General features: G+C 32.8%; 1 pseudogene; it reads left to right on the forward strand.

Annotated features, from left to right (window-relative positions):
• Positions 1-265: 265 nt before the first annotated feature.
• Positions 266-1,717, forward strand: LOC129308898 (alkane hydroxylase MAH1-like; annotated as a pseudogene).
• The last annotated feature ends 10,719 nt before the right edge of the window (positions 1,718-12,436 follow it).

The following is a 12,436-nucleotide window of genomic DNA, read 5'->3' on the forward strand; positions in this document are numbered from 1 at the left end:
TTTCCAGGAGTTTCTAGTTTCCTAAAGTCTTGGTATCTTCAACCCAACATCTTTGGTCCACGTTAATGAATGTTATGCCGTGTTAAAAAGAGTTTATGGACATCTAAGAACCATTTTTGACTTAAAAAGATATGTTAACTTTTTTTTAAGTGTTTTTGTCCTTTAACCTAAGAAAAATTATTGGCTATATATAATTGTGTTTATATAGCACATCATTCATATCTATGGAAGCAAAGCTCTCCGTCTGTGTCCAAACTAACAAAAAATGCTTGCTTGTATGCAAGTAACTGCTGGCTTTGTAGCATTTCTCTTTCTCCTTTTTCATTTCCATCGAAGCCGATGTTGCAGAGACCCGGCCTTACCAGATTGGCCTCAGGTAGGAATGTTGCCACCAGTTCTAAAAAATTTGTGGGAGATTCAAGACTACATAACTCAAGTTTTGCAAAGAAATGGAGGCACTTGTAATTTCCTCGGACCTTGGTTTACTGAAATGAACTATTTGGTGACCTGTAACCCCATGAACGTACATCACAAAATGAGCAAGAATTTCGCCAACCACATTAAATGGCACGAATTTCGTGAGGTTTTCGATGTGTTCGGTGTTGCTGTTTTTACTGTAGATTCAGAAATGGAAACACCACAGGGCACTTCTCCATTCGTTGTTCAAAACAAAATACTTGGAGAAGTTTCTGGAGAAGATTGTTTGAGACAAGGTGGAGAGTTGTTTAATTCCTCTTCTTGATCATGTCGAGAGGCGAGGAATTGAAGTGGATCTGCTTCAACTTCGACGCTATCTGCTCCATAATCTTAGGATTTGAGCCAAAAAGCCTCACACTTGATTTCCAAGAAGTTGCATGCATGAGAGCGTTTGATGAAATAGGAGAGTTCATATTCTACAGACACACAGTGCCTAGAAGCATCTGCAAACTTCAGAGATGGCTTAGAATTGGACCAGAGAAGAAGATGGTCCAAGCATGTAAAGTGTTTGACCGATTCCTGTATGAAAGTATAGCATCAAAGAGAGAGAGTCTCAAAAAAAGCAACGAAAAGGAAAGAAACCGATGACTTGCTAGCATGTTTGATGGGGGAGGAAGAAGGAAAAGATCATATGGATGACAAGTTTCTGAGAGACACCGCTTTTATTCTTCTTTGTGCAGGCAGCGATACCACAACTTCAGCTCTCACATGGTTCTTTGGCTTGTTGCTACACACCCTTCAGTAGAGGCAAAGATTCTTGAAGAGATCAAAGAAGAAAAGGAAGTGAACGGTCGAGTATATCTCCATGGATCTTTGTGTGAAGCTTTGAGATTGTATCCTCCCGTACCTGTAGTTCCTAGGCAAACGATCAAACATGATATTCTTCCTAGTGGACACGAGGTCAATCCTAGTACTATGATTATGATATCTTTGAATGCTATGGGAAGGTATGAAGAAATATGGGAAAAAGATTGCTTGGAATTCAAACCAAAAAGATAGATCTCAGCGAGAGGAGGCATTGTTCACATGCCATTATACAAGTTTTAATATTTTCACTGCAGGACCTAGGACTTGCTTGGGTAAAGACTTGTCCTTCATTCAAATGAAGATCATAGCTTCTACTATCTTGTGTAATTATCGAACACATGTGATGAAAGATCATCCTGTTTTTTCTTCATTTTCATCAATAGTGACTCAAATGAGATATGGTCTCAATGTTCGGATCACAAAAAGATGCTGATCAATATATGAAGGTAGAAGAAGGTACTTTATTTTATGTTTGTTTGCTTTGAATTCTTTTGCCATGCATGTGTATGTTTTTCCACTTTGATAATGTATTAGATATGTGTGTATTGGTTGAATGGATATAATCAAGCCACCGATTAGCTTGAACTTTATGTTGCTACAAAGATCGTTGTACTGTCGTTATGACATGATGTTGGTGGCATTTAGTAGAATCTACTTGCACTCTTCAAAAAAATCTATTCATTCATTCAATTATTGACCAGTACGTATATATAACTGGCGGAACCGCGCTGTACCCAAACTCATGACATCCCTTACCCCTATATGGCAACAAAGCTAGCTCACTCAACTTTCTCACGTCCTTCCTCTCGTATGCACGTTATACAAAAACACATTGAATATATATTCATATATATAGTCTCATTTTATATCTCTTTCTCTCACACACACGATTAGACCATTTAATTATTTTTTTTCTGATCATATATAGAAGTCACTTTGAATTATTTAATTTTACTGGAATCAAGAAGACATAAGTAAATTATTGGTGTTGTCATAAAAAGAAACAAGTTTTTAAATTTATCATTGTTAATTAATGGATCATCTTTGAAAATATCAATTTTTTCTCTCATATGTAACCTCTTGCTATACTATTATAAGAAATTGTGAAAGAGTAACATTGAAAAAAAAAGTAATTAATATTCTATTAAAGTTATCAATTTATTCTATGAGAGAACATATTGGAAAGATGGTTAAATCATTATAAACAACTCATCAATTCCATGAAAGGGTAATTAAGTCATTAATTTTATTTTAAAATAGAATAAACTTCAAATTTTACAGATATTTAAATGAAAAATATTTAAATTTGTATTACATTCTCTCTCATTTTTAAGTTAATGATTTTAAATAGGAATACTATTGGAACAAATGTAATTAGTACCCCATCAAATGTCTTTTATCAAGGATCGAAAAATTCTTTTATAAGATGCATTATAATAGGGATTAAAGAAAGTATATAGGACTGGAGGGAGTATTTATTTATTTTGTTAGTATATTATTTATTCACCCCTAAAATACAAGGATACTTAATTTTACATTAAAGTCCCATTTCAAATAAAATAGTCAGAAGAGCATACATGACATACCATTAATTATTATAAACATTGAGACTATTTTTTGTTTAAAGTGACATTTTTACATATATATTATATTAACTACAAGAGAAAATATAAATAACATATAAAAAGTTGATATTTTCACTACATTTTTATATGATTATGCATGAAATATTGATTATTAGAAAAAAGATATGCAAATTTCATAAGAAAATCAAAATATACAAGATATAAATTTTAAAAAAATTTATATTTAATATAATTTATATATAATTTATTCTCTAATAATTTGTAAGTCATAAAATTATTTTGAAAATATAATTATTATAAAAAATTGAAAAAGCCTTAAATAATCTAAGGTTAGGGGTCATTTTTACTTTAAACTATTTATGCTAGTTTGCTGGTGTATTAAACTTGATATATTTAAAAAAAAACATCACGAATTTCTTAAAAATCTATGTTAGGCTGCCAAATGAATACATGAAGAATATTTCTTTTTTAAAAAATATAAGGTAGGCTACCAAGTGTAAGCGCATGGAATTTTTTTTTTTAAAAAAAATCTGTGTTAGTTGCCAAGTGTATTTATGTAGGAATTTTTTTTGAAAAATGAGTTAAGCTACCAAAAATATACATGAAGGAATTTTTTATAATTTAATCCAAGGTTAAATGGGAATTGGGCCATAAACTATAAGTTCAAAAGTGATTTAAACTCCACATTCATTTGGCACATTTTAAATCATGAACTATTAATTAAATCTGGGGCAATCTCACCCCCTCCATTAGTTCCAAATTAAATGTTTGTTACTTTACTCACTATAGGACCCATTGTTTTCTAATTTTACTCTCCCTCCCTCCCTCTCTGCCTCCTCTCCCCCTCTCTCCCCTCAACTCTCTCTAGCTTCTCCTCCCCCCTCATCTCTCTGTCCTCGTGTCTCTTTCTCTTTCTCCATCTTCTCCTCCCTCCCCCTCCCCCTCTCTTTATCGATAATCTCATTAGCCATGCATGGAAGAACCATGATAGCAGAATGACAATATCTTGTTGATCTTTAAGTAAGATCATAAATTCAAGCTTGTAAATATTAAAATACAAAAAACTAGCACAATCATTTCTCTTTAATTTAAACCCAACATATAACTCGGTTTGAATTCAAATAAGAAGATCTTACCTAATCGATGGTTTGTATAATTTGTAAGAAAATCTAGCATGATTATACATGGACAAGTAAAAAAAATTATGATGAATTGAAAATAGTTTAAGAGCATATCCCTTTCGATGAAATTGAGAAAGACCATGCTAGCAATCAACTTTTGTGATAATTGCATGTGATACTTGTAACTTAGATTTAGATGTACCAGAAGTCATTGAGAAGCAAAAATAAATAAATAAATCAACTTTTACATTAACTATAGCAGCATGCATGTACATCTTCTAAAACAATACCATGAACCATTCCATTTTATGCCATTATTTCTCCCCCCATTCTTCTTGGCCTACATATACTTCATGTAATAGTAGAGAAAGGTACAATATTGGAAAATGAACTGCTAATCCAATTACTAACAGGCTGTCTAGGCCCTCCAAGTGCATTAAAGAAAGCCCTATTTTATTGGTTTAAAAACATAGCATGGTGAGGATTAGCTTCTGAGTTTTGATTTCTCTTCTTTACCCATCTTCAGCTCTTCATGCTTCTACTTTGCTCTTTCCATTATGCCTTAATGTGATCTCAAACTTGTAGGACTGAATGGGGGATGAGAATAACAACTTGGCTTTAAGGCATGAACAAATTTCAAGTGGGAGGTTTGATGTGATGACTAGATCTGAGTATGGGTATGCTTCACTCTTAGAGTCTTGGTTTAATTTATAGCCTTAAACATCTCAATAGTCCAATAGAAAAAGTAGCTCAGCTGTGGCTATTGTAGCAGCTGGCTAAGGTAGTGCCATTAATGAGGACAGTAAAGGTGGTGGAGTCTACTTAGTGACCATCTTCTTACTACCACCACCCCATGCTTCTTCTTCTTCTTTGTGTAATTCTTAGTGTCATTGAGAAAACGGACATTGTATGTAAACATAGTGCAAGTTAAAAGTTTGTCATTTTGTTGTTAAAAATTTTAGACTAGCGCTGCGGCATATGGTGTCTCACGCTGTGGCACATGACACAGAAAGTTTAGGCTTGTGGCTCTGTATCACATGCCGTGATGTACGGCCCATATTCCAAATTGATTTTTATGGTTTTTAATGCATGCATTGATTGAGATGAAAGCATGTGATTTATTTCCACTGCATATTGCCTTAATGCATTATGGTTTTGGTGATTCTTACAAAAATAAAGTCTCTGGTCAAAGCTTTTCAAATAATATTTGATTATTGATTGGTGTGTTTGAAGTAGTGACTTTGTTAATCGTCTCTTGTATCTAGAGGATATGGGAGGAGGTTACAAAAACCCACAACATTCATTATAATTTCCACCCTTCCAACAAAACACAACTCAACCATTCAAATCATGCATGCAACCCTATAGCAATTTATTTACATATATCTATACAAGTTTTTATTTTATTACACAATCTTAAAGACTTCCACAACAATGGAACCCCTATGCCGATCTTGTCTCTTTTCTCTTGCCCTGATTACTGTTTGGTCTTGTAAAAATGTAACCATGGGGGTAAGATAAAAATCTCAGTAATAGAATAATTCACTCTCATTAACTATCACATGCAACTATATGAAAATAAAGTGTAATATACCTTAAATCATAACATAATCAAATGTTTCATTTCAAATATAACTTATATCAATTATTTCATCACTTTTACACTTGTTTCACCACTTTTCTCCACTTTTCCACTATCCAACATATATCATGATCACTATCAATTGAATCTCCAAATCACCTTGACACGAAGCCATAGACTTGACTTAGACTAATGTACACTCTCATTGGCCCTAAGCTTACCTTTAGTGGTAAAATCACCCAACAAAAGGTATTTTATCTCACTTTCATATTATGATTTTCCCTAATACACACAATGGGATATCGTTAACCTCAACACTGTATCACATAGATACTAAGGAGTCCAAATCTCCAACATCGCACCTCAATAGGCATTAAGGAGATCATCTCTAACACTACACCTCAAAAGGCACTAGAGAGGTATAATTCTCTAACATCGCACCTTGTTGGCACTAAAGAGAATATGTCATATGGTCATGGCACCACACTCCACAGGGTGAACTCCCACCCCTATGATCATGCTTTTTGAACCATTCATAGGTTCCTCATTCATACATATACCCTCAACACATAGCATATATTTATGTAAAGTATGAAATCACATATCCTTACTTATTTATTTGACCAAAAGCCATGCTTAGTTTAAAATAATTTCATGCAATAGATAGCATACTCACACACAATTACAATAAATAGCCAAATAGAAGAAGTTATCTAGTTACCTTAACCCTTTTGTCACTAGAAAGTTACCCGTGGATTTCAACTACTATTATAGCTCTTCACAAACTTCCTTTCTCAACTCAAATGTGTGATATGCTAATCTAAACACAATTAGCACAATTTAGTCAATTGGTCTAATTTGACCAAAAGTACATTTTTATTATTTATGGCTATATTCAGCCATCTATTCTTTTCCATTTATCCATTATAGATTTATTACTACTCGATTACTACTTTACATCATCTCAATTGGTGTTATTTCAGTTAAACATGATTTTCACCCTAATTTCCTCTTGATTTAGGGCTAAATTGAGCCTATGGGTTTAAAGCTTTATCGTTCAGCTTTAGACTAGTTGCAAAGCTCTAATTTAACTCCAAAGAACCTTTTTATTACTATTGGGCAAGAATTAAACCCCTAAAATTTCATCATTTTAATTTCTCTACAACTCATATTCAGAGAAATTTGGGTAGAATAGCAAGTAAGAGTTATGCGTAGCTTACCCACTAAGTTATCGATCAGAAGCACATTTCATGGCTCCAAAATCTCTTGCCTTAGCACACCCTTCACTTTTATCTTCTACCTTTCGTGTGTTTTAATTTTCTCCCTTATGAAATTTTTAAAATTTCATAACTTAAAAAGTCACTTTCTAGTCTAGTTGACACGGCTTATGCTACATGCATTGCAGCGTATGGCATAGTGAAAAAAATTCTTACCACGCATACTTGCTTTGACCCAAAACGCAATCCTTATACTTGTATTTGTTCATTTAACATCGTTATGAGTCAAACTACTAAGTAACCATCTAAATCTCTAATCCCACACTAATTACCACTTTACCCCTAATTAATAAATAATCATAGGATTAAGAAATTAAGATGTTACAATCACTGACTTGGATAGGTAAGAAATGCTCTAATTTAGCTAAATGATCTATAATGACCTAGATTTCATCATGCTAAAGGGCATGTAAGGTAAACCCGTGATAAAATCCATTGAAACGTTGTCCCATTTCTACTCAAGGACCTTAAGAGATTGAAGTGGTCCAAGGGATCTTAGATGTTTGGCCTTTACCCATTGACAAGTCAAACACTTAGCCACATATAGAGCCATGTCCTTCTTTGTCCCCATTTGCCAAAAGTCCTTCCCCAAGTCCTAGTATATCTTTATTGATATTGGATGCATGGTATATCTGCTATTATAGGCTTCATTAAAAATAGTACTCTTCAATGACTCATTATCTGGAACACAGACCTTGCCATCATATTGGATAATCCTGTAAAAGACAAAGTAAACTCTAGTGACTCCTTTTCCTCAATCTTCTCTTTTAATATCAACAAATATTCATCTTCTAATTGTCCTATACAAATTTCTTCTAGCAAGTTATTGTGAATATTGAGGGATCCAAAGACTAGTACCTTAAGGGAGTATTTAGCTGTTCTACCTATATCTCAAATACCCTCTATCAAACTTAATTCTGGCATTATTAAAGTAGCCAAGTGAACCGATTTATGACTTAACATGTCTACCATCGTGTTTGCTTTACCAAGGTAATATTTCAAAGAAAAATCATAATATTTTAAGAATTCTATCTAGTGTTGTTGCCACATGTTCAACCCTTTTTAGTTAAATAAGTACTTTAGACTTTTATAATCATTAAAAACCTCAAACTGCATGCCATACAGATGATGCCTCTAAATTTTTAAAGTAAGCACCATAGCTACTAATTTTGAATCATAGGTAGGGTAATTCTCCTTATTAGGTTTTAATTGTCTCAATGCATATGCCATTACCCTACCTTATAGTATAAGGACACATCCCAAACCCTTTTTAAAAGCATCACTGTAAAACACGAAAGGTTCCCTAAGGTTGAGTATGATAAGCATTGGAGTTCTTATCAGCTGCACTTTTAATTCATTAATGGCTTTTTCACATAACCCAAACAAACGATTTATCTTTCTTCATCAAGCGTGTCAAGGGTACAATCAATTATGAGAAACCCTAAATAAAACATCTGTAATATTTAGCTGAACTTAGGAAACTCTAAATCTTAGTCAATAAGCTAGGTCTCTCCTAATTAATTACAGCCTCCACTTTACTGGGGTTATAATAACATCTTCAACTAAAATTACATGACCTAAGAATTTCACTCCCTTCAATTATAATTTACACTCTAAATTTAGAATACAATTAGTATTCCCTAAAATTTTGTAACACAGTATGAAGATGCATAGCACATTCCTCCTTTGTCTTGGAGTATATCAGAATGTCATCGATAAATGCCACCACAAACTTATCCAAATAAGGCTTGAATAAGTTATTGATGGATGCCTAAGTCATGTCGACACTCAATTAAACTAAGATTGACTTAATATAGTATAGGCTAACCCTAGGTCATTCTTTCTAAAAAGCAATTTAAGGGTTAATCTTAAGTTGGTTCTAGGTATTTAATTACTAAAAAAATTTAAAACTAAATACTAGATTTCTACAATAAAATGTTGGAGATGATGATGACAATGGATGCTGGAAAAGGGAAAAAATGAGAGAGAGAGAGAGAGAGAGCTCTTTCTTCAGTTCGACGGCTGCGTGTATGTATATGAGGAAGGGTTAGGAGAAATTGATCCCATGGCTAGAAGAATGGGTAGAGAGTTTAAGAAAAATCTCAACCATTAAATTCAAAAAGAGCTAATGATAAAAAAGATAAAAAGAAAAGTGTAAAAGTTATCTAATTTTTCTTAGTTAGAAATGCCTCTTGTACCCTTAATGAACCTTAAAAATTCCTTTCTTGTCTTTCAAAGCCTTGACCATTAAATGTCTTTTGAAGTCCAAGAATTAATCTTCACCATTGAATTTTATTAATTTTGCTTCCATATCCTAAAAAAAATCAAATGCACCTATTAGTGTAGATTATGTCCAAAATAAATTCCATGTCTCATAAAATATTTTCAAATTAATTTTTTTTTTCAATTATAATTTTCTCACAAAGTGGTCACAAACTCAAATAATGTATAATAATTCAAATTAAGCTCAATTAATGATTGGTAAAATTAAGCCATGTTAAAAATAGGAAAATAAAATATTCACAATTTAAGCCCAAAATTCCTATAATTAATCCAAAAATATATTATTCCTTAAAATTGGCTAATAATCCATAGAAAATGTAAGATAATACATGTAAAATATATGATTTATCAATGATTTATATAATGCATGAAGATGGCAACGACATTAGTCAATCTAAAGGGCATTACAATGAAGTCCTAGCGTTTATATTGAGTTCTAAATGCGTCTTAGATACATCCTCTAATCTAACATGAAATTGATGATATCTTTATCTCTGGTTGATTTTTAAAAACACAAACACGCCAGGTTGCTAGTTAATCAAATCATCAATCTTAGGAAGCAGGTATTTATTCTTTATAGTCACTAAATTTAATTGTTAATAATCAATAAATAGCTAAAGAAGAACATATGACCTTAAGGTGAGATACTTGGTTTGATAAACCCTTATTAAGCAGTTCCTCCAATTGCTTCCTCAACTTGGCCAATTCAATAGGCACTATTCGATAAGGGGTCCTTAAGATGAGGCTAGTTCTTAGGACTAGGTCAATGGAGAATTTGATTTCCCACTCAGGTGGTAATCTAACAATTTCTTAAGGAAACACCTTTGGATACTTATTCACTACTAAATATCTTTGGATACTTATTCACTACTAAATATCCTCCAACCTCTCCTCAACCTTTCCTTGCAAGTAAAAAACACTAGATACCCTTTACCATATTGATGTAGATACCTCTTAGCCTAAGTAAATGACAAACAATAGGACTTATCATTCTGAACTCTTTTACTTGAAGCCTTAAATAAGGACATAGTTTTTCAAGTACAAACCAAGATAGTGTTATTAGTAGTTAGCCAATCCATGCTAATGATTAACTTAAGGTCTCTAAATAGTACAAAAATCAAATTTAAATTGGTACTTTAACCCTTAAAAATTAAAATACAATCTATACAAACTTGAAGTCACAACACAAACTCTTATGGGTGTAGAAATAGATAAATCATATGACAAGAGACTCACTTTCAAAGCCATTCTTTCATCAGAATAAAAAGATACAAAAGAATACGATGCACCAGAATCAAATAATGTTTCTACCAAAAAGCCCTCAATGGGGAAAGTACCTTGAATTAGATGAAGCGATACACTCTTATCCTGTTGTGACACTATAAAAACTCATAGATCTCTATGGTCACTTTTTAGCTTGCTCTCCCCAAGAAGCATTAAAATTCTTGGCCATATGCCTAGGCTTTTGACAATTAAAGAAAATCAAATATAAGTAATCATCATGAGGCTTCCCATATTTTATACAGATGATAGAGCTAGTTGTACCAGGTACAGGCAAGGCCATACTCCTACTCCCTTATGCCCCCTAAAAGATTTCCCCTTGTTATTCTAGGGGGTGTTGTCGTTGCTGCTACTAAAAAAACTAATGTGCTTCCCCACTCTTTTAGTAAGCTGAGGCTAAGGGTAGGTCTACTATTGAATCATTCTAACTAAAAGCTTTGACCTCCCTTATTATTTAAGCAGATGCTTAAATCTTGTCACACATATTAGTGAAAGCAGTGATAGGAAAAGCTACTAGCTTCACCTTCAACTCTGGTTTGGTGGCCTTAAACAACCACAGAACCTTTCATCATTGATTATTTTAGAATTGAAGGTTGGTGGAATACTTAGACAAATTGATGAACCAAGAAATAAATTCATCTTTCATGTAATGAGTCCTATGAGAAAGAGTGAAATTCTGCCTCCTTAGCAGCTCTCTGGGTTTAAGGGAAATATTACTCCAAAAAGAGATGTTAAAATGCCTCTAAATAAAGGTTCACAACTAGGCCCAAATTTTGATTTCTTAACCTTCTATCAATCCCTACTAGCTCTAGTAAACTAATAGGCTGCTAGTCATGCCTTTGACTTAGAAGTAAAAATCAAAACTTCAAAGATTCACTCTAAAGAATCAATCCACTCTTATACCACCCCCTCCCTCATCTGACTATTAAACATAAGAGCATTTAACCTTTGAAATTGCTTTAGCAGTTACGTAGGCCCTATAATGTCCACCTTGACATTACTAATAATCGTCACTCTCTTACATCACAATGGTAATTAGAAGCTACAGATCACTCCTAAGATTATCATAAACACTGAAAGGTTAAATCAATTAAACATTAAAAAATTAATTTGAAACTTATGTGGGATTCCATGAAAACCTTTTAATAAGAAGTTTAAGCTCAAACTTGATAATTTTTAAAGATATGGGAAGCATGAAAAAGTTTAAGAAGTAAAACACTTAAAAATAGGGCCAAACATGTCATTTTTGCATATTATGGCACCTATGCCGTTACAAGTAGTCCATGTGCCATGATATGTGGCACAAAGGGGCCAATTTGGCCTTTATGTCTTGTTCTGTGACTTGTGTGCAATATACTACAATGCATGTGTCATTGTTATGGTAGCTTTTCAAGGCAAAATTTGGTCATGTTCTATTTTTGCATTTGATGTTCAATTAGTTTAATTCAAATGCTCACATGAAGCTTATTTGATAAGCTAACTACAGTTCATTTTCATCCTAATCTAATAACATATGAGAATTTTAGGTGCCAAAATGCAAAAAGTCAAATTTTAAAATAATTTTCAACCGTTCAAGTATCCAAAACTCAAAACTTATACAATTAACCCTTTTGAGGCTTGAACTAAGTTCAATAGACTAATATACACCTGATTAACCATTTAAATACACGATAACACATCAAACACAAAATTCAGCCATTTAATGTTGGTTTCATCTAATATAGCCAAAATCATAAAATCACAACCACATCATTTGGCCTTTTTATTGTCACATAACCTACTCATTTTACATAATCACTATATATATACAACCTTTCTTGCACTTATATTAGTATTTTAGCCATTCACTACAAAATTCCCCACATATTCACTATATATACAACATAAGGCTAAAATACAATATAACATGATATAATACAAGTGCAACCAATAAAATGTTATGGATTCCTAGTTGGCAACATATAATAACATATCTTTAAGTTTATGTACACAAGTCAAAAGCATTACAATATGTGTAGCTTC

Source organism: Prosopis cineraria, unplaced genomic scaffold (genome assembly GCF_029017545.1).
Source record: "Prosopis cineraria cultivar Desert tree isolate PC_DT_omini unplaced genomic scaffold, ASM2901754v1 PC4, whole genome shotgun sequence".
Taxonomy (NCBI): Eukaryota; Viridiplantae; Streptophyta; class Magnoliopsida; order Fabales; family Fabaceae; genus Prosopis; species Prosopis cineraria.